The 19,370-nt window shown below is 51.2% G+C and overlaps 1 protein-coding gene across 5 annotated transcripts in view; it reads right to left on the reverse strand.

The window, feature by feature from the left end:
• SMOX (spermine oxidase) overlaps positions 1-18,581 on the reverse strand; it is a 35,306-nt gene extending 16,725 nt beyond the window's left edge. For 4 of the 5 annotated variants that reach the window (XM_010811482.3, XM_059892636.1, XM_005214737.3 and 1 more), the window contains exon 1: positions 18,365-18,524. The gene's annotated coding sequence lies outside the window, so the exon portion shown is untranslated. Of the gene's footprint in view, positions 1-18,364 lie in introns of all 5 variants that reach the window. The other variant, NM_001205439.1, reaches the window with a different exon arrangement.
• Positions 18,582-19,370: the final 789 nt, after the last annotated feature.

Here is a 19,370-nt window from a genome sequence, read left to right on the forward strand (position 1 = left end):
GATTCTTTACCATCTGAGCTATAGGGAAGTCATGGTGGAAACAGGTAAACAAGGGCCATGTCGGTCACCTATTCCACTGGCCTTCACTGCTAACCCTAGTTCTGTGTCTCCACAAGCCTTGTCCCAGATGGGCCTGTCAACCCCTGGAGCCCCTAAGCCAGAGAAGCCACAAGCACTGTCCACAGATGGCAAAATGAGGCATCTCCATCTTTCCATAGAGTCGATCTACCCTGGGATCCAAACTGAAGTGAAGAGAGAAAACTATACCTAGAAACACCTACTGTGTGCTGGGCCCTCAGTTAAATGCTGCACTGGACTTTTGGACCCTCTGTTATCTCAGATTGCGAGGGAGCACATTTGTTTTCTGTTGGTTTGTGCCATCTCTTCCTTTGAAATTTTTTAATTTTATGAGAAAATGCCTTACTGGGGAAGAAAAATCACTTAATTCTCCTTGGTGCTTGCCTCTCCTCCTCTTGCCTTCCGTAAATAAATAAATAAATAACATACCCTTCCTTGATCTGTATGCACAGGAGAAACAGAACACCCTGTACTTTTCGAGCAGATAAAGGAGAGAAGAAAAAAGTGCTGGCTCAGCCAGGCAGGGAGGGGGAGGTGGGGCAGAAGGCGGGGGAAGGAGCAGGGACAGGGCGAAAGACTCTTGCCTTCTTGCTCCTGTTTCCAAGGCAAAACATGGGTAGGAGGGTAGGGCCCCCATGTCCCCAGGCAGGCCATGCCTAGTAGCTTCCACCCCCATTCAAGATATCCAGATGCCCCACTGCCTCCCCACCCAACCCCCACGCCCCTCCTACCCTCACTCCCAATTCTCTGGCCTGCAGGCCACCACCTCCCCCTGCAGGCCAGAGCCAACACTGCCCCAGCTGAACCCACCCAAGTAGCCAAATTGGAAAGCAGACAGAAGAGAGGAAAAAGGGAAGAAAGGCCCTGCCCATGGCAGGATCACCAAAGAAGGATGAGTGAAGACCATGAGGCCAGGTGCCAAGAACAGGCACTAGCCACCGAGCACAGGGCCACTGCCACTTTCCCACCCACCTTCTGTCAACACACTCAGCAGTTTCATTTCGTCACCCTTGGAAATTTACCCTCCAAGAAATTAAAAAAGTAAAAGAGATATCCTGTCCAGCCCTCCAAGAAGAATTTCCTAATTGCCAGATACTAAAAACAGGTTTCAGTCCTGGCCTGCAACAGCTAAATTTGCTGAGCCACTTCACCGAGCCCAGAGCTGAACTGGGGACACCATGCATCTCCTTATGCTTTCTCAACCACAGTAAAACCACTGAAGCGCCAGAGCACTCACAAGGCTCAAAAGCATCCTAAGCAGAAGTTCTGCCCTTACCCCTCAGGTCAAGTCTTGTCTACCCCACACCCTGTATCACTGTTCCCCAGGTGCCTGCCTGCCTGCCTCCTCCGACTGAACCACACTCCTGGAGAATTGTTGGGCCTATTCCAAGCTCCATCCCTTAAAGACAGCATGTTGTTCAGTCACTAAGTTGTGCCCAGCTCTTTGTGACCCCATTGGACAGCAGCACACCAGGCATCCCTGTCCCTCACTATCTCCCAGAGTTCGCCAAAGTTCATTCCATTGAGTCAGTGATGCCATCCAACCAAGACAAGCACATTGTTAGATAAAATCTAACAATTCATGAACATCTACTATGTACTTCTATGGGGAAGGCCTCAGCATGTCAGCCCTTGACCCCTCTGAACCCAGCTGTTCTTTCTGGTTTCAGTTTTCACTCACACACACTCACTGCCCCCTCCAAACATATACACATACTCCAACTTCACCAAAGACTCAGGTATCCCCAGCCTCGCCTCTCTGAAGGCCTATGGAAAACACTCCTCCACACACATTACAGAAGGGAGCTCTGGGTTCTCTTAAACATGTACAGCCTTGTGAAGGACACAGAGCTTGTGCAACTGTGTGACTACACAACTCTGTGTTGACTGAACCACCAGTAAGGCCTGCCCCATTGATGTTTACTGAAGCTACAGACATCTTGGAAATGAGAGTACTTTGCAGCCATCACCACCCAACCCCAGCCTGTTCCCAAAGCATGAGCATCTCACCTCCAGGAAATCCTGCTGCCTATTACTCGAGTGAGGCTGCAGTTCCACAATCACTGAGCAGGGCTGAGGTCCCAGACTAGACTGGTGACCCCTTCCTCAAGCCCTGGGAGTGAATCACAAAGAGTGTCAATGACCCAGGCTGGTGCAGGATGCCCCATCCCCCTCAGTGTTGGAGCCCGCTTCAGCCTATCAGGCTAATTCCCTCCCTAATAGTGACCACTGCAACAAAAACAATGCCACAAGGGACCAGGCTCCCAGGAGCCCCTCACCCTTCCAGAACTGTCTCTCAGAAGAAACAAAAGTCTGCCTATCCTTGGCTCACTTCTGAATACAGGCTCAGGCTCCCAAATGTGTCTGTCTCCCTGTCCTTTTCTCAGCATCACCCCAGGATGAATGACCATATCCCAGACAACTGTATGACCAAAGCAGTTAGCCCACCTGGCTCACCTCCAGTCACCCTTTAGAGTCCAGACTGCCAACAGCTGAAGCACTCCAAAATGGGCCTACCCCTTCCAAAAAGCAGGCTTCTCTACACAACATGCTTGCTCATGTGAGCTCTGTCCAGAGCTTTAGGGGCCACTGCACCTTCCTTAAGCAAACTCACGGACTTAAAAGGGTCTCCTCCCAACAGATATTCTTAGTGCCCTGGAGAAGCAACCCTACCTCAGTTTCTCTGAAGGAACCCCTCTCTGCCTCAGGCTCCTTACAGGAGGGAGGGAGGGGGAGGGAAGCTGGGATACTGGTCCTGAGGAATCTCTCTGGACTGCCTGACAGGTCTGGGGAGGGATTTGGATTCTCAAGGGCCCCCTAGACAATGCAATTATTCTTCAAATGTAAAAAACGCCCAGAAATCCCAGACCAGCTGCTTTGCACAGCGGCCCTGACAATGGGGCTCTGTGTCTGCCCATGAGGCTCCTCCCACCGTCAACCCCAGGGAAGGACTGAGCCTGAACTCCGCCTAGCCAGACCCTCTCCAGCCCTCCTCACCCAGGCTAGCCAGCCAGGAAGTGAAAAAAGTAGGATTGCTGAGCCAGGCCTGGCCAGTCACGGAAGGTAGGCTGGGGTGGGTCAATGTGGGGACAAGGCAAGAGCAGTCTGTGACCCAAGAAGACACAGGGGGAAGGGAGAGAACACTGGCTTGGGAACCCAGAGACCTGGATTCAGGCCCCAGCTCAGTCTCTCTTGGCAGTGACGCCAGACTAGTGTATTCCCTTCTCTGGGTCTCACCTACAAATACCTCTGAACTCACCCCAAAGGCAGAGCACCTGTACCCCATCTGCTGGACATATTTTTCTAAGCCCCATCTAATGTGTAAATGCCTGCCTCCTTCAGTCTTTAAGTTTCCCTTCGGTAAAATGGGGATAGATACAGCTACCTGGTGGGACTGCTGGGAGAATTCAATGATAGCACAGAAAAAAGGTGGGACCACCTGCCAGGGTCACCTCAGAGAAGGAGGGAAAGGGAGGATGATCCCCAAAGAGACTAGTACAGAAGAGGGAGCCACCTCTTCTAGGGCCCAGAGCTCCATTTCATGTGTAGAAGAACCTGTCTTCATCTCAGCTTAGACTCCAGCCTCAACCTGGACCCCAACCCTAATATCAGAGTGGACCTTAGCCTTGGCATCAACCAGACTATCCCACAGCCTGTGTATGACCTACCCCCCAACCTTGACCCAGCCTGACTATCCCACCAGTCTTGCCAGGGAGTGGGTGGGGAGTAGGCATCAGATATGGTGGCCATTTGCCAACTGTAAGCTCAATCAATGAAAGAGACAAAGCATGTGGGCTGAATTCTGCAGAGCCCTCCCACCTGCACTGTTCTCCGGCCCGCCCAGGCCAACATGGGCAAGGGGCTCTAGGGACCCCACCTTCCTTCTTGGCACTTAGACTTTTCTCCAAGCATAATGTCTTTATTACCCACATTTCTTTCCTGTAACCAAATGCGTAAAGTCCCTAAAAGCACAATTTTCAAAGGCTTTATAAGCCTTTTTCAGAAGAGAAGTGGGTAGCCTGCACTGCATGGAAAAAAGACAGCCCTAAACTCAGTGTCTGGGGGGTTGTCAGAGCCAAAGGCATGACCCATGAAGGCACTGGTGGGCATGACGGGAAGGCATTCCTGGGGAGGTGAGTGCTCTGGCTAGTTTATATTTCCCTTGATGCTCTGCAAGGTGGGATAGACTAAGTGAATTGTTTTAGGAACCCAGCTTATAGCTGCCTGCAGAGACAGAAACCAGGGACTACCTGAGAAGGGGTGGAGGAGGGGAAAAAAGGAAGGGGAGAAGTCAGGGAAGGGATAGGGTCCTTTTGATGGGCATAAAGCTCAGCTGACAGTGGAACCAGGGAATCCATCCTAGAGATCCCACCCACCTTCAGCAAAAATGAGTGGATCACGCTCTGACATCGAACTGCCAGAGATCAAATTGCCAACATCCACAACCCATACCTTGAATGAGGCCAGCCAGGACCCTGGACCCTATTAGCCAGTGTCCTGTGTCCCCAGTAAAGTCCTAAAGGCACAGGTTTCACTGTGGCTCCCTTTAGCAACCCTTAGGATGAGACCTCATGGCCTGGATTTTCCTCCCTCTGAGCAGAACCTGACACCCCAACTCTAACCACCCCTCTAGGAAGCTATTAGCTACAGAAGTAAAAGAGACCACAGAGCTGGTTACTATGCCAGTGACTACATTGGTGTGAGACTGCCCTTGGTGATGTCAATCAGGCCATGGGCAGGGGAGGGCTGAAGGGAGAGGGTACTCATAGTCACTCACTACCCTGGGAAGGGCTGAATCTGGAGAGAGAAAATCAGCCTCAAGACCATATGAGCCCTGTTTTGAGGCACCCAAGTCACCATGGCCCTTGGGGAACCCCAGGAAGACACCTTTTGTTTCTCTCATCCTCCTTTGTCTTTCTGTCCCCAAACCACCCCCCCACACACACACACACGCACACTTTTATGTTTCCCTTGATGACTCAGCTTGCTAAATAGTTTCCTCCTTTTGGACTACCTTTAGCACCATGGTTTTCATGGAAACCATGGTTCACAGGAAAAACCCTCAGAGAGGACCCAAAGTGCAGGGATGAGGTCTAACTCTAAGTGACCCAGGGAAGACTCTGTTTTCTCATCTGCAAAATGGATATTGTCATCACATCTGTTCTCTAATGGATCTTGGGCTCCCACTCAAGTTTTTGGAGGGATGTATGTTTTGCTTCCCTCAAGATGCAGCTTCCCCCTCCTTCATAGCAGCATTATTCACAATAGCCAAAAGATGGAATCCACTCAAGTGTCCATCAATGGATGAATAAACAAAATGTGGTACATGCATACAATGGAATGTTATTCAGCCGTGAAAAGGAAGGAAATTCTAACGCAAGCAACAACATGGATGAACCTTGAAGACATGATGCTAAGTGAAATGAATCAGTCACAAAAGGACAAATACTGTATGATTCCACTCATATGAGGTATGAAGAGCAGTCAAATTCAGAGAGACAGAAAGTACAATGGGAGTTGTCAGGGACAGAGGAGTGGGGGAAAATGGAGTTAGTGTTTAAAGAGTACAGAATTTCAGTTTTAGTGGTGATGGTAGCACAGCAATGTGAATATATTTAATACCACTGAGCTGTATGCTCAAAAATGGATAAAGTGATCAATTTCTGTGTATTTTACCACAATAAAAACAACAATAAAGTTGAGTGAGTGCTACTCTGTGACAGGCCCTTGAGGTACAGAAACAGCCAGATGCCTCCCCGTCAAGGATTGGGGTGACAGGTATCTGTGTGTGTGTGTTATTCACTCAGTCATGTTTGACTCTTTGCGACCCCATGGAGTGTAGTCAATCAGGCCCCTCTGTCCATGGGATTTCCCAGGTAAAAATACTGGAATGGGTTGCCGTTTCCTTCTCCAGGGGAATCTTCCCAGCCTAGGCATCGAACCCACATCGCCTGCATTGGCAGGCAGATTCTTTACTGTCTGAGTCACCAGGGGTGACAGGTGCCACAAAGCAAAGCAGATAAGGGGAGAGGCAGCTGCTCTGTACAGGGAGTCAGGGAAGCCTCTCTGACACCAGAGCAGAGGAAGTGAGAGGCAAGAGGGGGCCAGAGCCTACAAATGCTGTGGTGACCTCCTAGGGATTTGCTGAATGAAGGAATGTGGGAGTAAGAGCAAGGATGGGGTAGGGATGACTTGGGTGGCCAGTCATGACACCAGGACCAACCCTTACAAGTTCTCTTCCAACTGGTCGTCTCCTTTCCCCCTCACAACAAGCCTGTGAAGTAGGAAAGACAAAAATTGGTTCCGGGACCCACAGGCAGGAGAAGGGCCCTGGTGGCCTGATTCCAGAGCCCAGTTCTTTCCTTGGGGCTTCAGGAGAGATAGGAATGCTTCTCCGGGCCACCTCCCATCGCAGGGATGAGCCTGCCCTCAAACACACAGCCGAGGGCCCCTCTCCCAGCCCCACTGCGTAGGGCATCACCTGCAGGCGTGGCCTTAACCAGCCCCTGACCTGAGCTACTGTCCCCACGTGGAGATCCACCCATTCAGAAGATGGGGCACTTGAGGCCAGCGAGGTGTAAGCTGGCAGATGAAGAGGTAGCCTCCCGGCAGGGCTTCTCCCTTCTCCCTGCCAGGAGCCGCAGCCTCACAGTTCTGGAGGGAAGGAAGACAGCACAGTCAGCAGTTTCCACTGATTCTTTCAAAATCACTGACAAGAACTGAGGCTTGTGAGACGGCTCGGCCAGGCGCGGTTCCCCCTTGCCTGCCCCTCGTGACCGCACAAAGCCGATCTGTGCTTCAGCTCCAGCCCCGAGGGGGTGGGGGGCTCTCTAAGTAGAGTGGGGACCTCACCCATGGCTCTCTCAAGGAAAGATCTTCCTCTTCAGGAGAGGCTCTGGAGCCAGGGTGGGGTCTCCCAAGCCACGGGAGGGGTCCCCATTCTACTCAGCCCAGGATTCAGGCTCCTAATGGCATAGTTGGGCTATCCAAGGCTTTTGCTGGTTCAGGCAGCATGTGCAGGAAGAGGCTCCCCTTCATTCTAAGTTCCCTTCCTGCAAAGCTCCCTATTCTGTGCTCACCACCCCCCAAACTCAACATGGTTTATCACAGAGCACAGGTGGCATGCATGATCATGAAAAAAACATCCCTCCACAGTCCAGTTACTAAATAAACCCCAGGGCAAATCTCTATTTGTTGAACCCTTTGTGTGCCGGGCCCTGTGCTGGGCACATTCCATTCATGGCATCATTTAATCCTCCCAAACACCCTGATGCCCATTTAAAAAATGAGGAAACAGGCTCAGAAATGTTCACAGGTGTGACGGAGGCCACCCAGACAGAGTGAAGGGCAAAGCAGGCTTGTCAATGCCCGGCTCAGCTCTCTACCCTGCACTTGCCCACCTCTCAGGCCCTCGGTCAGCCTCCCGGGGCAGCAGGCCTGAGCACAGTCCTCTATCTGGCACTTCTGTCTTACCCCTCCCCACACAGTGACACTGTACAAACTGTACCAGGCACCCCGGGCTAGCAGGAGGTGTCCCCGGCCCGGCAATTTTCCCTAGCTACACTGCCAAAACTTGCTGCCCAGAGGCCACTCGCCTCCTGGCCAAGGCATTAGTCAGGTGGGCTGTGGGTCCCATGGGGACTGACTTAAGGCTTGCCAGACCACAGCCCTCTGCCCTTGGTTTTACCCTCCATAAATAGTGACAAGGACAGTGATTTTGGTAGCACAAAAGAAAATTCTAAGAGCGGCTAAATGATAATTCCCTCTAGACAGTCACCTCTTCTCTCTGGCCCAAGATTTTCCTCTCCTGGTAACTCCAAGGTGATTTAACTGTGCTCTCCTTATACAGGATTACCCAATAAAGAGCTCTTCATAAAATTCAACCCTGAAGCAGAACACCACCACCTCCACCCCTGCTATCACCTGCCAGCCTTAGAAACAGCTGGAACCAAGTCAGAAAAGCCAATGGTGTTCATTTCAAAATGCATATGTGGGCCCCATGATTTAATCCATAAAACACCTACAGAGTTAAAACACTGAGCTTAGACAATAAACATACTCTTCAAGTTCTTTTGTTGAGTTCAAAGAGAAGCTTAAAAACTCACCAGCTTTTAGAATGAAGAAAAGTCTGTTCTTATAATTCTATCATCGCTGTTACCACTATTTTTCACTGAGTATGTCTAAGGTACAGAGGGCAATGCTAAGCATTTGGCATGGAATGTTTAGGTTAATCATGTCAATACCCCCTTCTACAGAGGACAAAACTGAGTGAGTTTCAGAGAGGTTTCACAACCTGTCATCTGACATAAGACAATCCAAACTATACTAAGATACTAAGGCTCAGATTTTACTCTTTCTTAAAGCCAGAGAATGAATCAAATTCATCATCTTTTCTTGAGTTACTTTCTCAGATTAACTCAAAATTTTGCACTAAGTGTATATGATTTTTTCATTTTCCAAAACAGAAGAAAGTAAAAGAGATATGTGCATTCAACACTTAAAGACCTCACTTAAAAAATCTTTCCTATGACCATCTGCCCACTGGTGGTCCTGCATGTCTCCTACTTAGCTGACTTAAGGTCTAGATATTTGCCTATCCACTCAGAGCACTCATCAGCCCTCTCTCCCTGGAGTCAGTAGTTTGGGGGGGCTGGGCTGGACTGGCCTGGGGAAGAGGTCTGGTTGTGGGTAGGAAGGCATGGTTGAAGGTGTGGAGATAGGCTCTGAGGGGTCTGTGACTTGAGAAAAGGGCATCAAACCAGATGTCCTAGAACCCAGATTTGAGACCCAGTCACGCTACTTGCTGGCACTGCCAGCATTCCCATCTTTGGGAAATAGCTCATACCCCATGCACCACAAGGAGAGGAATTATGTGTCCATCAGGGCCTCGGACAAGGCTGCAGAAGATGGCTGGGTTCTTTGTTCTGTTTCCTAATAAATCACAACTCATTTCCAAGTGCTGCTTCTCTCGGTCTTAAATCAAACCTTCCTTAACACCCTCCCCCAAGAAGCAGCTAAAGAATCTGTCTGCCAATGCAGGATACATGGGTTCAATCCCTGGTCTGGGAAGATCCTACATGCCACAGGGCAACTAAGCCCAAATGCCACAACTTCTGAGCCCGTGCTCTAGAGCCCAAGAGCCACAACTACTGAAGCCCGCATGCCTAAAGCCCTTGCTCCAACAAGAGAAGCCACCACAATGGCAAGTCCAGGCACCACAATGACAGACTAGCACCCAGTCACCACAACTAGAGAGAAGGCCACGGCAGCAGTGAAGACCCAGCACAACGAAAGTAAATAAGTTAATTTTTTTTTAAATGGAATCTAGACTAAGAGGCAGGGGTACTGAATTTACCTGCCCCAACACAGCTAAGCCACCCTGTTTTGGCTGAATCCAAATGTTTTTCTTCATCCCCTCCTACTGACTCCTGATTCAGAGAGAGCAGGAGAAACTTTGGGTTCCTGCCTATTTGAAGAAGAAAGAAACAGGGGCAAAGGAAGAAGAGAGTGCAGCTGAACTGGGTAAGAAAGCTCACTGAGCACCCAGGGCCTCCCTGAGGGCTGTTGTCAGCACATAGGGCTCTTACCCACATGCACTATTACGGCAATTTCTGGATCGTTGTTTGAAATGCCATACTCCATCACCTCCACCTGAGCTGCTGAGTCCTCACACCTCAGAGGAAATGGGGTGTGGCAAGGGGCAAGGCAGGGTGACCTCACTGACCTCCTCTCCCAGCTCTAGGGGAGGCAGGAGGAGCACAGGCCCAGGGATTCTCCCTGTCCTACACTTTAGACACCCCTTCCGGGAAGGTGACAAAAGTGAGATTCTTAACCTCTTAGGAAAATGACTCAGAGCTCTGAAAATGACTATGAGCCGTTCACTCACCCCCAGCCCCATGCTTGAGACATGAAAGGGCACACAATTCTCTTAGGAAGCCAATGGAGAGTCCTGTACTCCTAACCCACCATGACACCCAGCCACTTTTCTCACTAAAACACTGTTCTGATCAAACCACTGCCCTGCCCAAAAACCTTCAATGGTTCCCAGTGGCCTAATGAATGGAGACAGGTCCCTGACACCTCTTCCCTGCCCTCAGGCCCCTTGTCTTCTGCGCACACCCACTGGACCCCAAGACCCCCACACCCAGACCTGGCCCACACGGCATGTGGGCCCTGCCCAGATGCCTTCTGCCCAGATATCCCCACCCTGCTAGCCACTCCCCCAGAAAGCCAGTCCTCACTCACTCTTTCTCTCGCTCTTCCAGATCACTCTTCTGTTCTAATCAAGACCCTACCCCGAGCCTCAAGGTGAGTGCAAAGAAAAAGAGAGCAAGCCAGGCTGTCAGGCAAGAAAAGGGAAATTTATTAGAGTGAAACGAGAGGGTGACTGGCACTTAAGGAGAACCAGCGTCCTCCCTTTCTGACAGGGTCTTTCTTATACCCCCCCAATGAAAAAATTATCTGAAGAGATGGTTAATTTTTAGCCTGTAGTTGAGTCCTGTAGTCACGTAGCCAGAGGTCTGGAATCTGGTGGTCTCGTAGCTTTGAGAAGGTAAGCCAGTGAGGAAACAGAATGTCATTTGGGCAATTTGGTCATCTCAAGGATCGCTGTGATTTTATTCTTTGTTTGCGAGGTCAACATAATGAGCCATCTTAACAATGAGACCCCATGTGGGCCCTATCAACGCCCTCTCCTGACCTTTGGGCCTTTCAAATCTCTGACAGTCCGCTTCCCTGGGATCCTCCTGGAGACACTGCCTGCAGCCCTGTCAATCACACTAAGAGCAGGCAACAAGAATCTGGGTGTCACACAACCCTAAAAGGGAGATAGCATTATCCTCACAGTACCAATGAGATTGAGGCAGAGAGAGGTTTTAGCTTCTTGCCCAGGGATCACAATCCCACTCTCTGAGATTAAAGGAAGGGAGAGAACTTGTAGGGCAAGAAGACGGCAGGGGATGATAGGGTAGGAGGCCCTCCCAGAATCCCTAAGACTCAGGCCTGGCTACTGTTGGGTCCCTTGCCCACCCACCAAGTGAAGCAAAGCTTCCTAGAACCCGAGTCCTAGAACCCAGGACTGGTTCTGGGCCCCAGTGCTCTCTTGGCCATCCCTTCCTCTACAGTGCTCTTTTCTTCCACTGACTGTCCAAATTGAACCCAAACCACCAAGTCCACCTCTCCCAGGAAGATATTGCCCCATCCTACCTCCCCTCCCTGTCACTGTGGGCCCACCCATCACCCATGTTTACAGTCTCTCGTGGAACAACATCCTCCCACATCAGCCCCTCCCATCAGGTGTTTCATTGGTCAGTTAGTCATTATTAGGATGTCTTCAGAAAAATTTTCTTTCTATGATCAAATCAGTTTAGGAAATACCAGTTTATTTTCTGCAGGACTCTTCAAGAGTCTTTTAAATGCATTCTGAATCTTCCACAGAATTGTAGAGTGGCTTTTCCAGTTTCTGCCCCTGTTTATCCCCTAAAACCTTGAGGCTTCTCAGAACAGTCTTTGAGAAACACTTCCTCTTCCCATCCCCTCAGGCTTCCCTGGTGGCTCAGCAGTAAAGAATCAACCTGCTAAAGCAGGAGATGCAGATTCGATCTGCAGGAGAAGGAAACGGCAACCCACTCCAGTATTCTTGCCTAGGAAACCCCATGGACTGAGGAGCCTGGCGGGCTACAGTCCATGGGGTCACAAAGAGTTAGACACAACAACTAGAGAACAACAGTCCACCCCTTCAGGACAGCCTGCACAGCAGGGAGCACATGGGTAGGAATCAAGGAGGGGAGCATCTGGTCCCCTTTTAGGAGTTATGAGTGACATTCTGGGAGCTCAGCCTGAAAACCCCTCCTGGCACTGCCCAGGGCAGCAGAACAAGTGTCTTCTCTTTCTACCTTCCTTTGGGTAAGGTTACTGCCTACACTTCTGCTAGAGTCTAGAGGGACCTCATTTGACCAGTTGCCTCAGATACTACCCTTCAGGCTATGCAAAGCCCAGAGAACAAGGGGTCTTGGGAGATTCCCCCAAATCAAGCTGGACAGCTCTTCTAGGCAAATCACTCACTCTACTCCATCATTAGCCCATGAGTTTCAATAGTAATCCAGGATTAAAATGTATTAAGCTGCCATTCTGGGAAGATGCAGTGTTCCACTCAACAAACCCTACAACTCTCCCCACTGCTGCCCAGGGAGGGGACTGAATCCCTCAATTTACAGGAAACTGAGGCCTCAAAGCAGAGCAGACACTTGCTTGTAGTGACCCAGCCAGGGGCAGAGCAGAGAGAAGCATTCAGGCCTCCCCACGCCCACATGGCCCAACAGCAACTCATGCAACCATCAGGGCAGCTTCAAGGACTCATGCAGGCCAGGCAGGGATAAGGGTTACTTGCTGAGGGGTAATGGCTCAGCAGCTGGGGAGACTTTCGGGTCTTTGAGCAGAAGATGGCATGTCTAGGGCTGGAGTCAGCTGTTTCCCTAATCTCCTTGGCCACACCCTGGCTACAGGAAGGGTGCTCACCCCAGATTGGCTAACCATAGGCCAGCTTGGCTGTGGGGAGAGATAAGATGCCCTACATGCTACCCGCGTGTCATCTTGCCCTGGGGCAGTCACCTAAGATACTTTCTCATGGTTTTGAAAGCTCCTCAAAGTCTGGCAACCTAGAAATCAGGCTTGTGTTCCCAACCTGAGACCCAAGTCCCCAGAAGCCTCTCACTTGGCCCCACCTCCCAACAGAGTAGCCCCTCCATCCTATACACTCTTCATAACTCCCCTCTGCCCTGCCCTCATACAAGTAGTCTCTACACCTCCCCCAACACAGTCCACAGGACCCAAGACAGTCACCTGTTTCAGGTCTCACCTGATCTGTGCCCATCCCTGTATCTGCCTGGCCCAAAGTCCCCAGTCTCAACCCTCACTACACAAAGATAATCCATAAGCCAGCAGCATCACACCACCCAGGAGCTTGTTAGAAATGCAGAGTCTTGGGCCCATCACAGACCTGCTGAAATGGAACCTGAACATTATTAACAAGCTGCCCAGATGACCCACATGTATGCTAGAGTTTGAGAAATAGTTTTATAGACCACTGATGTAATCAAGTCCTTGCACCCATGGCAAGCTTTGACAGCTCCTTGGGGGCCTAGTGAATCAAGTCTAGACTCAGTGACTTGGCAATCAATGCTTCAACTGACTTGTCCAGGCTTGGGCTCCCACTCTTCCTCAGGAAAACCATCCCATCCTGTGTTGGCCAAAGCCACCCAGGACTTCAGAGCCCCCTTAAAGCACCACCTCCTCCAAGAAGCTGTTCTGAACCACGTTCCACTATATCACATCTGGCTTGGCTCACTCTTTTTTCCTGATGAGTGGGGACCCTGTCCTGGTTCCCAGTGGCTCCAAGCACCAGGATGGGGCACAGAAGATGGCAGGTGCCAATTCCAGGTAACAAGGCCCAGTGCCAGTTATTGGGAAGTCCACCCTCAGCTCTAGTCTGTCTTCACCTCAACTCAGCAGACAAGGACTCGGGCAGGGTGGAGAAGCCCATTGCATACTTCAGAGAAGAAGCACTCCTCAGAAACATGGGCTTAATGAGCTTCCAGCAACAATGTGGAAAATGCAGAGAGAATGCCTCCGAATCTCCCTCTTTTCCTGGGGGACTGGGAGGTCTGCTGAGATAGATAAGCAGATCCCCTAAAACCTGGGGTCAGAATGTGGAGCAAAGCAACTCCATCCCTGTGTGGACAACAAACCTTTTTTCTGCCTATTAGCCAGGCCCCTAGAAGGCCAAGTCACCTGCCCCGAGGCATCCTCATGACCAAACAGAAAAGCCTCAAAGGACAAGGCTGCCACACCCTCCTGCCCACCCGCTCCTTTCTGGCCCAGATCCTGCAGGCTGGCATCCCATAGGAAGTCCTTGCTCCTTTGCCCTGGGTCTTCAAGAGGGTATTCAAGCATGGACCTCAAGGAGTTCCTGGCTTCCACAGCCTCTAGGGATCAAAGAAAAAAAGTCTCTTGACTCTCATTTTACAGACACAAAAAGAAGTAAGGACAAGGCCAATACTGAAGTAGAGTAAGCTCTTTTCAGTTCCCATTTCTCTGTTCCCCCAGCTCTGCTCCCACCTTCAACCCAGCCCTACTTAGACCCCCATCCAGGTTTCCCAAGGCCAAGTCTGAACCTCCACATCATAACATCCTAGATTGAATCCAGAACAGGCTAGTTTATCTGCAGAGCTCCTATCTGACCTCTCTGGAGTCCTCACAGGCAGATGAAGAGGGCAATGGGGCAATGCTGAATCAAAGAAGTGATATTCTAATGGTGGTATCTCAAGCAGGGAGCTGTTTTTGTACCAGAAGAAAATGTCCTTCCTAGCTCCCTGAAATCACATTATGCATGACACCCTGTTTGGCTTGGGCACAGTGCCCCTCCTAGAAGAAAAGGAGAGGCATGAAACAGACAGACTCAGCCACCCACTCTGAGTAAGGACCCCTTCTACCTTAGAGGGTTTGACTTCTTTCCTACCTCTCCAGCCCCAAGGCCAAGCACCTTTGGGAGTCAGGAAAAAAAAACACTTGTTAAAAAGACTTCAGCTCACATATCTGAGAGGTAAGAAAGAAGTGACAGAGTAGACTGATTTAGAGCATGGATTCTGAAGCCAAATTGCCTAAGTTCAAATCCTTGCTCTGTCACTATTGAGCTGTATGACTATGCCTTGGTCTTCCAATCTGTAAAATGGGAATAAGACCTACCTTATAGAGCTGTTAAGAGGATAAAAGGAGCTAATATTTGCAAAGTCCTTAGAATACTGCCTGGCACCCAGTGAGTATACCAGGGCCCTGGACTAGCCTCTTGGCCTCTGCTCAATTTCTCCCACGTAGGACACCCTCTTTTCTCCCTGCTCTATCCCAGCTCAAAGCCTTTCCTAGGCATGCCAGCCCAGTTGTGATCTGAACCCCAAGCCCCTAGGTCTGGCACTCACCTCACAGTCTTATCTTGGTCCATCACCAGTCTCCCTGTCTAGGGCTGCGCTTCCTGCCCCCAGATCCCTTCATTCTGAGAGCACTAACCAAACAGCTCAATTCTCAGCTGGGCTCCTCTGTGCAAAGAGGAGAGCTGTGAGTGGGAAGATAAAGGACTAGAGACCCCCCAATCTCAGCTTCTTCCTCCCCTTCAACTCTCTGCCCCCAGGGCTGGGTACCCAGCAGTCACCCAAGAAAGTAACTTGAAATAAAGCCCTGGCTGCCCACGCCATCTCTATCTCCTGAGTTAGAAAACACACACAAGCACACAGGTACATACCCTTCTGTTGACCTAATCTGGATTTCCACCAAAGGGAGCAAAGGAAATCATTGATCCCCAACCCACAGCAATTCACATCAACTCCACACCCCCTATCCATCCAATCTCCCACTACATGTACAGGCCTGCCTTTAAGCCATTTGTACTGTCTCTACTTCCCTTTTCCCACTGGCCCCCTCAGATTCTTGCAGTGATTTGCACAACTGCTTTCAAGGAAAGAAAATAAAAGTCCTATGATCACTTGAGATTTACAGGGGGCTCCTGCACTGCCTGACCTTCCCACCTGGCTGAAGATTTCCTGAGTATTGGCTACATTCCAGGCATTCTGCTAGATGCTCCAGATGCAACAGTGGGCCAGTGCTTAGGACGCTACACCAAGTAAACAGACAACTGCAACAAATGGTTATGAACTGTGATAAGCACAATGAAGAAAGTAAACCACGTGCTATGATGAATTACAAAGAGGATGGGAAGGCATATTTGAGGTAAGACCTGAAAAATAAGAAGGAGCAGAGCCAGTCCAGTAGAAAACCTTGGAAGTACATTCAAGGCAGAGAAAACAGCACAAAGGCCACAGGGCAGGAAAAAGCTTAGGTGTTCAAACGGCAGAAGTGATTCAGGTGTGGCTGTCAGAAAAATGCAAAGGGGACAGTGGTCAGGATCAGCAGTGACCAGATCATGGAAGACCTGAAAGACCGGGGAAAGCTTTGAAATTTTACTCCAAGTGCAAAAGGGAGCTGTTTAGGCTCTTAGAGGAATGAGACTACTCAATATTTTTCTAAATTGTTCTTGTTGCTGTTAAAATGGATTTGAGGAGGCAATTGCAGACTTGGGGAAAGCAGGCAGAAGCTACTACAGTATTAAGGCAAGACAGAAAAGGTAGCTTGGCCTGGGGCAGTAGCCTAGGGCAGTAGCCTAGGGCAGTAGCATGGAGTCAGAGTATGAAGAATAGGCCTGAGATAGATTTGGCAAAAGAACTTGCTGTAGTACCAGCTGTGGAGAGAAGGAAAAAGATTCCACCTAGTTTCCTGTCTTTGATGGCAGGTGGGTTATGGGGCCTTTACTGAGATGGGAAGGCCACAGGAGGGTCATGCTTGGGGAGTGCAGTCAGGACTCTGTTTCATCCATATTAAGTTTTCATACCTATAACATCATAAATCATTAGATTGTGGCTGGATAGAGAGGTTAGATTTGGAGAAGGAAATGGCAACCCACTCCAGTGTTCTTGCCTGGAGAATCCCAGGGACGGGGGAGCCTGGTGAGCTGCCATCTATGGGGTCGCACAGAGTCGGACACGACTGAATCGACTTAGCAGCAGCAGCAGCAGCAGCAGCAGCAGAGAGGTTAGAACTGAAGATAAAATTTGCTACATAATATTATGAGAGTGAAAATGATGTACATTTAAGATTTGTGCTTGTAAATTAATGTTTGAAATTAATGATTTTAAAAATTATAAGAAAAAAAATGAGAGCTTGAGGGGAACTTAAATAGAAGGGACTCAGGAGAAAGGAGGAGGTAAGAACAGAGCCCAGGATCCTCCAACATTTACAACTGTGTGAAAGACTCATCCTTAAAAACAAGCAAGGAAGGGCTTTGGTAGGAGGAAAGGGGGTTTGTGACGAAGAAAACCAAAAGTCAAGAGAGGACATTACAAAGAGTGATCTAGACCAAGGGAGGTCAAGGAAGATCTGCTTATAGGGGAGTATAAACCACTGGAGACCTTTACTAGGGCAGTTTCAGTGAAGCGGTGGGACCAAAGCCTGGTCAAGTGAGCTGAAGAACACAGAGACCATAGGTACAGGCAGCTCTCTGGAGAAGTATTACTGTGAAGGGAAGTGAGGTCATCTGTAGCTGGGGGAGAATGAGGGATGAAGAAAAAAAAGGTGGGGGAGGGTCATAAAAGGGAAGCAGTGGGGTGCCAAAGCATGTGAAGAAGGTACTGCTGGGAATGATCCAAGAGAAGTAACTGAAGAATGAGTGACAGGGAGCAGACTACGTTGGAATCCTAGTGGAGGCATTAGCCTGAGGCAGGAACTGGGATGCTGGGCAAAGATGCAAAACGCAGATGTGGGTCCTTCACTACACACTTTCAGATGCATGCATACGCATTCCAATGACCCCCCTAGACACCTGCCGTCTTGCTGCCTGCTCCAAACATAGACAAGTTACCCACCTACTTCGCGGTCTGGCACGGGATGTGCCACCACCGGCAGATCCTGCAACCAACCTGTGGGCACAACTCACCACAGGTGCCAGCTACAGCGCTTGTCTTATCAGGCCATGCCTTTTCCTGGTGCAAGCTCCGAGGGGGTCCCCAGCCTCTGACCGGCTCTATCTCTAAGCCCCTCCCCCAAATTGAGCACTCAACACTCCCTACCCCTTTCCGAGACGGTAGGGAGCCTAACCTAAAGCAGTCTGTGAGCCCCTAGTTGGCTCTTCGGAGAGAGCTGCTCCCAACCCTGTCCGGGGGACTCCTCCCATACCCCCCGCGAGAAGACTACCTGGACGCCCTTTGGGAGGACGGCCCAGCCTCTTCCAGCGTCCCGACCATCGCCCCGGCGCCTTCTCTTCCCTCCCCAGTGCCCACCCTCTGGGTCGCCCGAGCAGTCGCGGGGCGTCAGCGCCCTGCTTTGTCTGCTCCCATCGAGGACGCCCGCCGGGGACGTCTCCTGCCGCACGCAGCCCCAGGGTCCCGCCTGCCCTCCACCCCAGCACAGCCCCTGCCCCGGGAACCACGGCCACTGGGTCGGACCGCCGCCTCCCGCAACACGAGCAAAGGGGCGCGGCACCCACCGCCCCCGCCAGCCTCCGGGAACGCCGGACACCCTCGCCCTCCCGCACAACCGCCGCTCTAGCTGCCCGAGCCCCGGACCGGCCGAGCCCTCGGGGCTGCTGCGGGCCCCTCACCCTCCCGCGGTCGACTCAACCCCAGCCTGCGCCCGAATGGGGCCGGCGGCCGGGGGTCGAGGATCGGGGAGCAGGCGCGCGCTGTACCTTTCCCTGCTGAGCCGGGGAAGAGAGTTTTCCGTGAGTGGCGCTCCACCTCGGCCTCCTCCGCCTCCCCTTCTCCTCAGCCGCCTGGCTTCCTCCTCCAGCCGCTGCTGGGACCTTAGGGGCCCGAGCCAGCCGCCGCGGCCTGTGTGGGGCCCCGTTCAGCCTCGCGTCCCCAACCCACCCCGCCCAATCCGTTCAGGCCCAGCCCCCGCTCCGCCTCTAGGCGGGGACGCGCCGAGCTCCTCCCAGGCTCGGCTGGACAGGGGCGGGGAGGCTGGAGGCCGCGTTGGCAGAGGACCTCTGTGTCCCTTCTTGTAGAGGGACCGGGACCCAGCGCTCCCTACCTGAGCTCCAACGTCCCTTCCTCAATCTGGGCACCTAATGTTCCCACCTGTCCCCCAAAAGAAAAGCAGTTAGTCCAGCCCTGCCTGCCCTGTGCTTGGGTGTAAGGTGGAGCCCAAGCTGCCTGCCAGGTAACAAGCAGAGCTAGGCCCCTGGACTCAGTTTACCCGCAGAACTCCAAACCCTACCGTCGAAAGGAAGAGGAACCTCTCTCTCCTCCCAGAGCTGCCTTCACTTCCACAGATCCACTGGATCTCAGTTGGGGGCGGGGGTGGGGTGGTTTCCTAAGGGGCTACCTCTAGCCTCAGATTGTCGGCAACACCACTTCGCACCCAGCAACCACCACCCCTTCCCATGCCACCTCACATTAATACTGGTGCAGAAATCTCAGCATCTCTGTACACTGGTGCCAATCAAATCTTGGAGACAGAGTCTTGGATGAAGTAGGAAAGGATAGCTTTAGTGCTTTGCCCGCAAAGCAGGCCACAGCTAGCTCATGCCCTCAAAACTATATGTCCCAATTTGGGGAAGATAGTGAGAAGTTTTATATTAATTGTTTAAAGAGGGCATGATCAACTCCTGGACATTCTTCTGCTGGGCTGGTGGTGAGGTAAGTAGGAGTCAGCATCATTAACCTTCAGGTCCAGCTGGGGTCTACCTGCCT

This window comes from Bos taurus, chromosome 13 (assembly GCF_002263795.3).
Source record: "Bos taurus isolate L1 Dominette 01449 registration number 42190680 breed Hereford chromosome 13, ARS-UCD2.0, whole genome shotgun sequence".
Taxonomy (NCBI): Eukaryota; Metazoa; Chordata; class Mammalia; order Artiodactyla; family Bovidae; genus Bos; species Bos taurus.